Raw genomic sequence first — 15,262 nt, 5'->3', positions numbered from 1 at the left:
CTGAGAATACAGCTCAGGTCCCCAACTTATCTCCCAGAGCTGCTCCTGTGAGAACGGTGTGACTGTGGGTGGGGACAGAAGCAGAATGAAGTCTTGTTGATGGCCAAGCATAGGTCACCAAGAAGAGATGAGCAGGCTGGGGAAAAGCTTTGCTGGTAAAGAGCCTGTCTCAGCAGCTCAAGAATATGCCTTTGATCCCTATGTAAGAAGAGCTGGACACAGAGGCATGTGATGTCATCACAGGCAAGGTGGAAGCAGGCAGATCTTTGGGGCTCACTGACCAGCTAGCAGAGCCTATTTGGTAGATTTCAGCCAGTGAGAGACCCTATCTCAAGGAACAAGGGTAGCTACAGACAGGACACAAAGGCCTCCACATGCATACCCACACTTATACTCATTCATCCACACACATGTACTTTTTCACATGTGTGAATTTGCACACACACACACACACACACACACACACACGAAACAGAATCAACTACTAGCTGTCCAATCTCCTTTCACTCAATGTAGACCCTGCCTCTCACCTCCTGCGACTTGCCATTTTCTCTGTACAGTCCTCAATCTAGTGCCTTTTGTGACAACTAAATTCACAGGGGAAAAATTTTAAATGCTTTCAGTGGCAGCCAGCTTCTGAAGTTGCCCAAGTGTACTCTTTTAGCTTTCCCCCTTAAGCCATATGATGTCATTTGCCTCTCCATCCCTAAGTGCCAAAAATGCTTCTTTCGTATCTTTGAAATTTGCCAAACTATATAAACCTCAGATCTCAGTTTAGGTTTTTATTCTTGTGCCAAAAAGGCAAAAAAAATCACTTTTTACCCTTCTCAAAGTAAGAATATCAGCGGCAGAAAGAAAGAGGGAAGGCCCCTCTTCACAGGTCTGCTGCTGAGTGCCTTCCCGTGCTTGAGCTAATGGGCTGTCCTCATTTTATTCAGAATTTCATTTCAATGGCTTGTCAGCTTCTGCTTCAGGACAAACCTAAAACTCGTGAAGCTCCCGGACTTGACAGGTAACTGGGAGGCCGGTTTTCAAATGCACCTCCACTCTGCTTGAGGACGTAAGGCATTAGTGATTTTTTGAAGTTAGAGCGTTTTCCCTCTGATTTGGATGTTTCGCAGGTTTCTGTTATGTATTTACTGGAGCTTTTTAGATTGCCTAAAAGCAAAAGAAAGAGAGAAAAGCCTCCTCCCCATTCTAATTACAGCTCCATTTCCTTAGCACGTCCTTGAACAAGGAATTCCCAGAGTCCCTAATCACCTTTCTAGTCCTCATCTCCATAATTGTGTCCCTTCCAGATTCCTTCTTGGCACAGCCTGGAGACTGATTTGCTCTGTGTGCTTAAAACCCTTTTATTTCATGCCAGTTAGGACCTGTTTTCACAGTGTGCCTTCTCTGGTTTCCTTGCTACCTTGGATGGGACTGATCACTCTTGGCTTCTGTTCTAACCTAGTGAGTGAGTACATAGCCTCCTTCTGACTCCCTCCTCCTCCTCTTCCTCCTTTTCTTCCTCCTCTTCTTTCTTCTCCTCTGCTACGGACTTTCCCAAGCTCCTTTTATATATTTTAAAATAGCTTTTTGAAATAAATATAATTACACCATTTTCTCCCTTTCCTTTCCTCCTGCCAACCTCTCCCATGAACCCTCTCACTTGGTTTCTCTCATGTCCTATATTTCCTTAAATATAACTATAAACACACATGCCCTGCTAAGTTCATACAATGTTACTTATATATATATATGTATATATATACATGTGTGTATGTATATACATACATACAAACATACATACATACAAACACACATACACACATATATTTCAGGGCTGGCCACTTGGTATTGGGTAATCGATTTTGGGGCTCTTAAGACTTTTCCCACTCTACTCATCAAAAACTATCAGCTGACAGAGGGCAGTAAAAAAAAACCACAACCAATCAGAATGCAGCACCTAATCCCAACTGATACACCCACAACAGGACTCCTGCCCCTAAGGCTCAGGAGCTCTATCAGGAGAGGCTTGGGGAGACTGTAAGAGAAAAGATACAGGAAGTTTTCTGTGAGATTTCAACTTCTGAGATGCCAGAGAAGCTACACCCATGAAGCCTACCAACGTGGCTGCCTAAATAAGATCTGAACAAGGGTGATACCAACAGACAGGTTAACGGGGAAAGGGGATTTTTTTTTTCTTATTATTATTTTCAGGGCAGATCAAATTCTGTCTGATGGGATTGTAATTCCGCCAATTCCCCACTTTCTCTGTCCCCCACTTCATTTCAGCAGGAAGTCATACATCACAAAGATTATGCTTTTCTAATATCATGTTGAGTGAAAAACTGGGGTTGGGTATATACCTCTGTAGTGTGAAGCGGCGGGGCTGTGTTCCGCCACCCGGCCCGGGCTAGCTTTACACCCGAAATAATTACACGGAAACTGTATTCTTTTAAAACACTGCCTGGCCCATAGTTTCAGCCTCTTATTGGTTAATTCTCACATCTTCCTTTAACCCATATTTAGTAATCTGCGTAGCACCACGAAGTGTGGCTTACCAGGAGAGATCTTAACCTGCGTCCATCTCGGAGAGGAGCAGCATGGAGACTCCTATGGAGACTGCCTGAAGCGTCTCCCTCACTCTACTTCCTTGTTCCCACAATTCTGTTCTGTCTACTCCACCTACCTAATTTTCTCTTAAAGGGCCAAGGCAGTTTTCTTTATTAATTAACCAATGAAAGAAACATAGACAGATAACTCTCCTCCATCATTTCCCCTTTTTCTGTTTAAACAAAAAAGAAAGGCTTTAACATACATAGTAAAATTACATGTAACAAAACAGTTATCAAGCAAGAATTACAGTTAGAATATTTAAATCTATTTTATCTTTTATCATAACTAAGGAAAGCTATAACTATCTATTTATTCTTCAACTCCATCAAAGACTCCAGAAGGATATAATGCTACCTAAGTAAACAAGAAATAAGTAACTTATAAAACTCTAGAAATGACAGAGACAACTCGCTGCCTGGACAGTCACCCAAAGTTCCTCTGTACCGTTGGGGCATCCATCTTCGGGCTTCAGGCCCACAGTATCCAGCAGACATTTCCATGAAGCAGAAAAATTCCAAAGACAGTTCAGTCACTTTCTGCTGTGTCCTGCAGAACGTCTCGCAGACTCTTTCACGAATCAGGAACCCCGAAAGACCATCTCACCTTTAGGCAAGTTCAGCAGTCCTCTCTCTGCGGGTTCTTTGTGTCCAGTTTATGCAACAGTCCAGCCAAGAGCAGTTTCTTGCCCAAATGGCTAACAAACTCCATAAGTAGCCTCTTCAATGCCCATCTTCCTCTCGAAGTAGATTGGTGCTGCCAGGAGCAGACGTGTCTCATTGTCATGAAAAACCCTAAGTTATTAAAACATTAAATGCCATATTCTGCAGTCTTTGAAAGATATGAAGAATGCCTATCTGAAATATATCTATGCACATCTAGAAAATGACTAACATGACTACAAGCTTGACTATTAATCGATGATTATCCATTAACAACCTATATTTCCTAATTATACATTACATTCTTTAAAATGAACTACAATCACAATAGCTTAATCAAAATCAGAAATACATATACATATAACAAATTGACCTTAAAATCCATACCAATGCAAATTATTCATATCTATATCATATCCCCCTTTAAATGTAAAAGAACATTTATAAACAATATTTGGGAATGTGGGCGCAGTTATTTCTCTCCAAACTGCTTCCTGCTGAGTGGGGGCGTTGTTATTTAGGTCTTTCATGGTATAACCTGTGTGCTAGGTTCCTCTCAGTTGGCAGTTGAGTGAAGTAATTTTTTGAAGATGTTCACAGCAACCTTTCAGGAGGGCGTGGTCTATCATACCATATTGGGATAGAAGCAATCCACAGAGTCTCGTCCTCTGTGAAAACAAAAGAAGAAACTCTTTTCCAAAGCATCATGTTCTTAGATCCAAATCCTGAAGTCATACCATTAAAATGTCCATTTTGGTCTAGACTGGCAGCCCATATAATGAAATGTCTCTCTGTATTTAGCTCCTTTACAGTCAAAAAAATCAAAGAAAACACAACAAAATACATAATCCAGACTCTCTGTGAATTTTCCATTTTTACGTGGCTTATTTTTACTCTATCACTTTACTTCTTTTAATCTATAACTATCTGTACTCTGTCTCTTTAAAGACTTTAACCTTTTTTTTTTTTTTAAGGCATTAACTTTATTCTCTATATTTTCTTTTTCTCTCTTTTAAGCCTACGTGAGCCATTTAAAGGCCTTCTATGTCTGAATCTTTTCTATTGTGAATCTGTAATTTTTTACTATCCAGGAGCATTTCTTAAAAGGTTAACCACTTCTTAAAATAATACGGTACTGCCTGTTTACAGCCAAGTCTAAACCTTAACTGCGCTGTTATTATGGTAATTGCGATAGACCTGTCTGAGCTCAGTACAGTTCAGCATGGCGGAGCAGAGCCAAAGCCGCTCCTGCCTCAGTCATTTGGTGCCCCTGAGCCGCACACAGTTCCAGGCACACAGCAGTCGACATTGGAGCCGCACTCAGCAGTTTAATTCTGAGACTGAGCGTGCAGCACAGAAACTCTTTTTATCCAAGTTACAGCCAAATCTGACAGGCAGAGCACCGCGCAGTCTAAAAACATCTCTATGGCGGCAGGAATCCGCCATGCTCTCCCGAGAGTTATCTGTCTATGTTTCTTTCATTGGTTAATTAATAAAGAAAACTGCCTTGGCCCTTTAAGAGAAAATTAGGTAGGTGGAGTAGACAGAACAGAATTGTGGGAACAAGGAAGTAGAGTGAGGGAGACGCTTCAGGCAGTCTCCATAGGAGTCTCCATGCTGCTCCTCTCCGAGATGGACGCAGGTTAAGATCTCTCCTGGTAAGCCACACTTCGTGGTGCTACGCAGATTACTAAATATGGGTTAAAGGAAGATGTGAGAATTAACCAATAAGAGGCTGAAACTATGGGCCAGGCAGTGTTTTAAAAGAATACAGTTTCCGTGTAATTATTTCGGGTGTAAAGCTAGCCCGGGCCGGGTGGCGGAACACAGCCCCGCATTGGCGCTCCAACGTGGTGACTAAATCCACTTAAAAACCTTGCCCGCTTGGGATCGGAAAGAAAGTTCTCTGAGACCATGCCAATGGCTCACTGCTCCCTTCCTGCACCTGGGCAGATGGCGGAATCAGGCTTAGGCGAGCGGGACAGCATTTGCGGATTCCTGCCGCCATAGAGAGAGAGGTGTTTTCAGACTGCGCACTGCTCTGCATGTCAGATTTGGCTGTAACTTGGATGAAAAGAGTTTTTGTGCTGCACGCTCAGTCTCAGAGTTAAAGTGCTGAGTGCGGCTCCTACCTGGCGGCCCCAGAGCTAGTAGAAAATGGTACATCCTCCATTTTGAAATTGGAGAGAGGTGGAGCCAACATCCAGAGCAGCCCGCAGCTCTGCAGCTCAGAGCTGCAACCGATTCAGAGTCACAAGCGGCTCAGCTATGTTGGACTGGGTGTGGCAAGCTCACAGTATCTGTTTTTGACCCAGGAATGTCACAGCTTAGAGTCTTAAGCGCTTAGCGATTTAAAGGTGCAAATCAAACATGTTTCTGGACAGTAAAAAATTTACAGATTCACAATAGGACAGATTCAGACATAGAAGACCCCCATATGGGTCACAATGTTGGATAAATGTATGTAGGCTTGAGAGAGAGAGAAGAAAAAATATAAAAAATAAAGTTAATGCCTTAAAAAAGGGGTAAAGTCTTTAAAGAGACAGAGTACAGATAGTTATAGATTAAAAGAAGTAAAGTGATAGAGTAAAAATAAGCCACGTAAAAATGGAAAATTCACAGAGAGTCTGGATTATGTATTTTGTTGTGTTTTCTTTGATTTTTTTGACTGTAAAGGAGCTAAATACAGAGAGACATTTCATTATATGGGCTGCCAGTCTAGACCAAAATGGACATCTTAATGGTATGACTTCAGGATTTGGATCTAAGAACATGATGCTTTGGAAAAGAGTTTCTTCTTTTGTTTTCACAGAGGACGAGACTCTGTGGATTGCTTCTATCCCAATATGGTATGATAGACCACGCCCTCCTGAAAGGTTGCTGTGAACATCTTCAAAAAATTACTTCACTCAACTGCCAACTGAGAGGAACCTAGCACACAGGTTACACCATAAAAGACCTAAATAACAGCGCCCCCATTCAGCAGGAAGCAGTTTGGAGAGAAAAACTGCGCCCATTTTCCCAAATATTGTTTATAAATGTTCTTTTACATTTAAAGGGGGAGATGATATAGATATGAATTTGCATTGGTATAGATTTTAAGGTCAATTTTGTTATATGTATATGTATTTCTGATCTTGATTAAGCTATTGTGATTGTAGTTCATTTTAAAAACTATAATGTATAATTAGGAAATATAGGTTGTTAATGGATAATCATTGATAATAGTTAAGCTTGTAGTCAAGTTATTAGATTTTCTAGATATGTAGAGATATATTTCAGTTAGATAAACATTCTTCATATCTTTCAAAGACTGCAGAATATGGCATTTAATGTTTTAATAACTTAGGGTTTTTCATGACAATGAGACACGTCTGCTCCTGGCAGCACCAATCTACTTCGAGAGGAAGATGGGCATCGAAGAGGCTACTTATGGAGTTTGTTAGCCATTTGGGCAAGAAACTGCTCTTGCCTGGACTGTTCCATAAACTGGACACAAAGAACCCGCAGAGAGAGGACTGCTGAACTTGCCTAAAGGTGAGATGGTCTTTCGGGGTTCCTGATTCATGAAAGAGTCTGCGAGACGTTCTGCAGGACACAGCAGAAAGTGACTGAACTGTCTTTGGAATTTTTCTGCTTCATGGAAATGTCTGCTGGATACTATGGGCCTGTAGGCCGAAGATGGATGCCCCAACGGTACAGAGGAACTTTGGGTGACTGTCCAGGCAGCGAGTTGTCTCTGTCATTTCTAGAGTTTTATAAGTTACTTATTTCTTGTTTACTTAGGTAGCATTATATCCTTCTGGAGTCTTTGATGGAGTTGAAGAATAAATAGATAGTTATAGCTTTCCTTAGTTATGATAAAAGATAAAATAGATTTAAATATTGTAACTGTAATACTTGCTTGATAACTGTTTTGTTATATGTAATTTTGCTATGTTAAAGTTGAAGCCTTTCTTTTTTGTTTAAACAGAAAAAGGGGAAATGATGGAGGAGAGTTATCTGTCTATGTTTCTTTCATTGGTTAATTAATAAAGAAAACTGCCTTGGCCCTTTAAGAGAACAGAAAATTAGGTAGGTGGAGTAGACAGAACAGAATTGTGGGAACAAGGAAGTAGAGTGAGAGAAATGCTTCAGGCAGTCTCCATAGGAGTCTCCATGCTGCTCCTCTCCGAGATGGACGCAGGTTAAGATCTCTCCTGGTAAGCCACAACTCGTGGTGCTACCCAAATTACTAAATATGGGTTAAAGGAAGATGTGAGAATTAACTAATAAGAGGCTACAGATAATGGGCCAGGCAGTATTTAAATGAATACAGTTTCCGTGTAATTATTTTGGATAAAGCTAGCCGGTGGCTGTGACCTGGGTGGCGGGACGCAGCCCCGCCGCAGCTCCGCTGCTTCACACAACATACCTCAGTTGGTAGTTTGTCAAGTTGGCTGGACCAAAATGCAGCACAGAGTTTGAACATTAGCATAATCAAAATCCAATATGGTTGTACAGACCTGTAATCCCACCACTTAGGAAACAGGGCCAGAATGCTTGAGTTCCTGTCTTGAAGATGAGGCAAAGTAAAAAGATGGGACTGAGTGCTAATAACCCACTGACTGATGGTCCTCAGTCCTGGGAAATTTGGCACCATTTACACTCACAGCCAGGAGGGAAATCTGGCAATAGTGGAAGACATCTTCAGTTGTCTCTACTTGAAGAGGGAGGCTCCTGTTCGAGTTACTGAGAGGCCAGGGTGCTACTTAGCCCTACTGCAATGCAGAAGACCTGCCCCATAGCAAAGTCATCCAGCCCCAAATGCCAACAGTAAGGTGTTGAGACAAACATATGCTTTGCTTAAACCCACCATCGCCATGAACTCATCTGATTCGTTCTTAGATGGCTCTGCATCCTTGGCCCTCAGAATACTGCCTGAGACACGATCATTTGTTTGAGAACCTTTGTTAACCTCTCCTTGGCAGTCTCACAAAATGATAATTTTCACAGTGAAAATCTGTTACTGACAATCTACCTGGGATTCTTCTTTGGAGCAATTAAACACTGTCCCCTTGCTTTGCCCTTGCTGAAGGTGGCAGACAGGTGCCCATAATGCATTCTGTAGAATGCCTTAACAGTTTTGATAGTCATCATTTGTACCTTGACATATGGAATCAAGCCATACAAAGGATCCTTCATATCCCGAGGGTTCATAGTTTGGGAGGATTTGATGTGGGAGTCTCCTCTATGTGCTGTCATTGCCATTGATGAATAAAGAAACTGCCTTGACCTGTTGATAGGGCAGAACTTAGGTAGGTGGAGAGGACAGAACTGAATGCTGGGAGAAAGAAGGGTAGAGCCAGAAAGATGCCATGAATCCTCTGCCTGAGACAGATGCCGATTAGAATCTTTGCTGGTAAGTCACTGCCATGTGGTGATATACAAATTAATAGAAATGGGTTAAATTAACATAAGAGTTAGCCAATAAGAAGCTAGAGCTAATGGGCCAAGCAGTGTTTTAATTAATATGGTTTTTGTGTGATTATTTCAAGTGTAAGATAGCCAGGCGGCCTGGATGAACAAGCGGCCTCCTTCCTGTAACAAGAATTCTATCAATGATCCTTGAGGACTGGTACTGATATTCCTTTAGACCTACATTAGGGTCCCCTAAAGAGAGGGTAGGCTCTATTGTAATAAGCTGATAAGGGTCTCTGGGTTAAAGCAAGGGTTAAATGGGAGAACATGAAGACCCAGCTTGCTGTTTGGCCAGCCACCCATCTCATTCCAGATCTTTACCCATGAGGTCATGTTAGTGTCCTGCTCTTCCATGTCATGCAATCAGAGGTTAAGTGCACTGTGTCATGTATAAGAAGAAAGAGGAAAAGGGTGAAAATAAGATAAAATGTCACCAGAAGTTCTAGCCAGTATTGAAGGATGAACCTAGTTGATGTGGTCCCTGTTACAGGAGCATGTTTAAAAGATATTTCCCAAAACCATAAGTCCTCAGTCAAACACCAGACCCTTCTACTGACTTTAGGTCCTTATAGGTTGCCATCACTCTGCTCTGTAAACCTATCTGTCTGTCTATCTATCTATCTATTTATCTATATATCTACCTACCTATCTATCTATCTTTCTATCTATCTACATCTGTGTGTGTGCATATATACATACAATTATTTTAAATTGTAGTTATTTAAATTGTTGTATACTCAGGCAGAGAAAAGCTCTGAGGTGTGGATTCTTATGCCGTCCTGAGGGAAACTCCCAATGAGGACTTAATTCTTTATTCACATTTTTCCTAATTACAGAAATGATGGATACTCATTGTGGGGAGTCTGAGGAGATGAAATTGTAAAACCTCATCACTCTGAGATAACTATGGTTAATATTTTAGCATATTTCTTTTAAATCTTGGGCACTAAGATTAACACACACATACACACTTACAAGTCAATTCCTCATATGTATTCAGTTTGGTTTTCAGCTTTTATCACCAATTGCTGGCTCTTCATGAATTCCAAATACAGTTCTGGTTTACTATAGAAAATTCTAAAACAGAATAAAGGTATGTCTTCTTTAATCCCTCCATCTAATGATATCCCACTGTGAAAAGTATTCTTTCATTCTGTACACTCTAAAGTTTGAGATGAAGGCCTGGAGCTCTGCATAATGGTTTTTTAAAGATAATATTATGAAAAGTTTTTCTACATGATAAAAACAGTTTTGTGTGTGTGTGAGTGAGAGAGAGAGAGAGAGAAAGGAAGAGACAGAAAGAGAGAGAGAGACTACACAGCTCTTTCATTAGAATAGGTTTTTCCTCGAAAAAATCAGAACATCATATATATATATATATATATATATATATATGAGATTATAGTGGAAATTGATCATATTTTCATCCTCTTCCTTTCTCTTATACAATATATTTTGTGATATTTTAAAAGGCTTGAAAATGTACTCAACTATCAAGAAGAACATGTTTTTTACATAGGTAGCACATACATGTAAACTCGAAACTCTGGAGACTGGGGTTGGTACAAGTTGGAGACCAGCCTAGTTTACATAGCAAGATGAGAGAAAATAAAACAAAACAAAACAAAAACAAATAAAAGAGGAAGAGAGAGGGGAAGAAGGAAAAATATGAGAGAGTTAAAGAGAAAGAAAAAGAAAGAAAAGAAAAACGAACAAGAGAATGAAGAAAGGATGAGAAAAAAGCCAACAAACAACCCTGGGAAGGTGTTCTGTGTGTTCTCCCCTAAATGGCACTGTAAGCACATTAATAACTGGATACCATTTAAAAAATCTATGCCTTTATATCCCACATCTTCCGGATCTTTGAAGACTTAAGAAATAATGCCCAGGTCCTACAGAAGACCTTCAACAATGTACCTTGTTCTAAGAAATTTTGGTTGGCATGTTTATTTATGGTAGAAGGTTCTAAAAGACTTCTTTCATAGTTAACTTTTATCAAACAAAAGATCTTTGACTTTATGATGCCTCTTTCACTTCTGCTTTGTCTGATGTTAATTCTGTCCTACACACAGCTCTTTGTTTGTCCAATTAAATGTTTAACAAACATTTAAGTTTTACTTTTCTGGCCCTTTGCAGATAGGTCTTTTTTGAGATTATAGTGGAATTTTATCTTATTTTCATCCTTTTCCTTTCTCCTATACATAACACATATGGGGTTATTTTTGTCATCCTTTGATATTTTTCTGCTGTTACCTTCGCGGCTTGTTACACAGGATATGTCAGGATCTTGCTGCTCTTATGGTCCTTAGCCTTTTCACTGTGTATTTTTATTTCTTATTTTATTAATGATTAGATTCATGCTTTTGTAAACATTGTTAATTAGCAACCAGACTGAGCTGCCAGAAATAGAACCTTGTTTCTAGTGGCCATGCAGAGCTGGGACTTGGTGTTCTCACATGACAGGAAGTAAGGTTATAGGTCCCAGGGATCATATCTGGTCTCCAAGTACTTCTTCAGTCACTGCTCTGTCATCCTAATCTAAAAGATGATCCCATGGGATGAGGAAGTGCTCAGTGTTCCAAATGTGGCTGCCCCATAGCCTCAGTCCACATCCAAGGAAAAACGATGATGATGAGGAGGAGGAGGGGGAAGAGGAAGAGAGGAAGGAGGAGAGAAGAAGCAACAAGAGGAAAGCCATTGTTGTCTATAAAACTAACTGGATGCTCCATCCAACTTCTTACCAAACATTTCCAGAGCCACCTCTAGTTACAAGGAGGCTGGAAAATCTGTGTTTGTTAGTTTTTGTTTGATTCTCTATTTATTATTCTCTATTTGCTATATTCTATTTTAATCCAAATAAGTTTTCTACCACGTATTCCTGGATCTTTGTTAGTAAGGATGAAAGAGTTTATGTCATACAGATGATTAAGAATCTCATAAGAGCCTTCCTAAGGCTGTGAAAGTCCCTGGCACAAAGAGAGAGGGGCGTGGAGGCCCACCTGTGGCCAAGGACCTATGGGCGCTGACAGCACTGGGGAAGGAAATGCAGTTCCCGGGGCGGGCACCACTGTAGGACCAAACAGGTAGAGTCATCAGGGGAAGGAGCCTCAGCTGAGGAAATGCCTCCCTGAGATCCATTCCTAAGGCATTTTCTCATTTGGTGATCACTGAAGGGGGATCTAGCCATGGTGGGTGGGGCCCTCCCTGGGCTGCTGCTCCTGGGTTCTATAAGAAGGTGAGCTGAGCAGGTCAGGGTAAGCAAGCCAGTAAGCAGCTCCCCTCCATGGCCTCTGCATCAGCTCCTGCTTTCAGGATCCTGCCCTGTTATGAGCTCCTGTACTGACTGCCTCCAGAAATAAACAGCTGATGGATGCTGATGTATAAGCCTAATAAACCCTGTCCTCCTCAACTTGCTCTTTGGTCGTGGTGTTTAGTCACAGCCATAGAAACCTTAAGACACCAATATGTTTATTTCCGTGGTATACATGCTCAGCTACGCTGTGCTGGGCTTGCTTTGTATGCGCACAAACAGGAGGAGACAAGTGTCTGGCTTACCCAGAGAGAAAACGCTGCCTTTCTTCCACCTTTTGGATCCGTTTAGGCCTATTTATGTCAATCTTCTCGACTTAGTTTAGTCAAATGCTAACCTCCTCTGGAAACATTCTCACAGACACACTCAGAAATTATGTTTTACCACCAATCTTGGCAACTCTTAGCCTGGCTTAATGATGTAAAATTAATAACACCATAAATCCTTCCAATGCCCCCTCTTTAATTCCCAATTTGGATGACTTGCATGTACTCTCTTTCCTATTAGTCAGAATGCCTAGAGGTTTTCTTCTACTGTCCTTCAGTTTTTCTATTACTATCATATTTTCAATGTCGTGGCTCTCATAACTTTATTAACTTTATCATTGAACGTCACTTTGATCCCACTTTTCTTTATTTTCCTAGTGTCCAGAGTAGATTCATAGATATTTATCTCATGTTTTCTTTCATTCCAAAATAAAAACAGAGGCAATCTGAAAGAAATTAGGACATACGTTAAATCTAACAAAAGCAAAAATATGAAATATCAGAAATTGAGAAACCCACCTAAAATAGCACTGAGAGGGAACATCATAGCATTAAATTGTTTAAATAGACACTTAGGATTTGCATTGTTGAAGCATATGGAAGCTCTATTTTAATTTTTTGACGTACATAAAAGAGTTTCAATTTCTCCACATGCTTCCTAGCAGTTGATGTGGTCCTGCTTAGAAGGACTATGCTAACAAGTGTAAGGGGACGGCTCTGTGCAGCTTTCATTTGCATCTTCCTGATGGTTATGGACGCTGAGCATTTTCTTGAATCTCCATTGGCTATTGGTTGGCCATTTTGGAGAAACGTCTGCTCGATTCTTTTCCTTAATTTATAGCTTGATTTATTTGGGGGAGCTCCTTGACTTTCCAGGAAAGTCAATGACATAAATGTTTGATGCTTCTGTACAAACCCTCAGCTTCTGCCCCATTTCTTTTCAGTCTTTCCTCCTCGTTCTCCAGAACAGTTTGATTGTATCATGATGTTCCAGCATCTACATCACTCTATTGGGATCAAATGATGCTTTTTAAAACTGTGTTCATTGTTTACCTGTGCTGTAAAATTTTAGCTTAATTTCCTTTGGTTATTTCTCTTTCTAGTGATAGATTGTATCTTCTCCTTGTTTCAAGAATGTTTGCTTTTACCTCAAGGTACAGGGACATAAAGCATTCTTAAGAAGCTTTATTTAATAATTTCGATGTTTGGCTCTGCTTACTGTTGTCTTGTCCCTTGAGTCTTATATTCCTGACTCTGCAGGCTGGGAGATTTTGTACTGAATCCTGGATATACAGAACACAGTGTTGGATGACTGTGTCCTATATTCTTCCTCTGGAGGACCTTAGTTCTTGCATCTTACCACAGTTTGGTTAATGAACATTTCTTGAATGTCTATGTGTTAAAAGGCTAGAGGATCCTTGGAATGGTGCCACTGGAAAGTGCTGGAACCTCGGAGATCTGGGTTTGTGAAACGGGTCCTTAGGTCACTGGGTATACTCCCTTAAAGGAGACTGCAGAACCATGGTGCCTTTGCTTTGTTCTTTCCTGCTTCCTAGCCATGGAGTGAATTCTCCTCTACAGCTGCCTGACATAGTGTACTATCTTATCATGGGTCCATGACCAGAACTTCAGGAAGAGCGGGTCAAAGTAATGCATTGACTGTCTCAGGTCCTTCAGTATAATGACAAAAAACTGGCTAGTATGCAGGTTTGTGTCATCAGCTTTCAATTCAGATAAGACAGGAAGTGCTGCCTCATCTTCTGCTAATTATGTCCAAGCCTTTACCATGTGTCTTTGGGTATACCTTATGCATTCTGTAGAGATACCTTAAGAGATGACTTGGACTGAGTCCTTTCCCCATTGTTAAAGTATACCTTCTAGCTGTCTCCCCTCAATGATTCCCCAACTCTCCAAGTCCCAGAGAAATCTTTATGAGCCCCTTTGTCCGGAAAGATGAGTCTCTCTTTAGGTTTTAGGTGTCACGGTGTTAGAGGGCTCTGTGCAATGAATGACTATAGAAGAGATGAGTGGGGGCTCCCCTCATACACACTCATGCTTCAGGACACTGTGGACCTCTTGAGTGGGGGCTCCCCTCATACACACTCATGCTTCAGGACACTGTGGACCTCTTGAGTGGGGGCTCCCCTCATACACACTCATGCTTCAGGACACTGTGGACCTCTTGAGTGGGGGCTCCCCTCATACACACTCATGCTTCAGGACACTGTGGACCTCTTGTCCCTGAATACAGAGAGAGCTTCTGCCTCCGAATTTAGTCATCTCATGGTCACCAAGAGGTTTAGGAAATGCAGCTCCATGATGGGAATCAGGCTATGCACAGCCAAGGAAGAAAACAAGGAAACCACAGAACTATTAAGACTATAGCCCCCATCTTCTAGCTGCTGAGAACTATTGCTGGATTCCTGGCCCCCGGATGGCTTTCTTCTGGATCTTATTCTCTAGTGCCATTGACTAGCTCTACCTCTCAGACTATAGACATTCTGTGAATAAAAGCTGAGATGTAAATGAGGGAGCAAAATGGGGGCTGTGTCAGCACTGGCTTTTCAAGCACCCCCAAATTGTGCATGTTAAAGCCCTAACCCCCAGTGTGATGGACTTAGGGGGTAAGGTTTGTGGGAGCTGCAGCATCACGACTTTAGTACGAGCCGACTGGTATTCTTTCGCCTCCTTCTGCAGTGTAGCAGGAAAACACCTATACACCAAGATCTCTCACAGTGACTTAATCTTAGATTTTCCAGCCTTCAAAGCTGTGAGGAATAGATTTTCAGTGGTCCTAGTCACCCAGTCTGCTCCATTCTATTTTAACATCCCAAACTGACTCAGATTCATCACATTGCCCTCTACACTCTAACCTCTCCCCAACTACCTGCCTGCTATTGTTTGCTTTTCTGAGTCCTTTACCTTTTGTGTTCCATCTAAATGCTTACGTTTTAACCCATGGAACA

Source organism: Arvicola amphibius, chromosome 8, assembly GCF_903992535.2.
Source record: "Arvicola amphibius chromosome 8, mArvAmp1.2, whole genome shotgun sequence".
Classification (NCBI taxonomy): Eukaryota; Metazoa; Chordata; class Mammalia; order Rodentia; family Cricetidae; genus Arvicola; species Arvicola amphibius.
The sequence above is the reverse complement of the archived record's forward strand: the minus strand, read 5'-3'. Positions refer to the sequence as shown.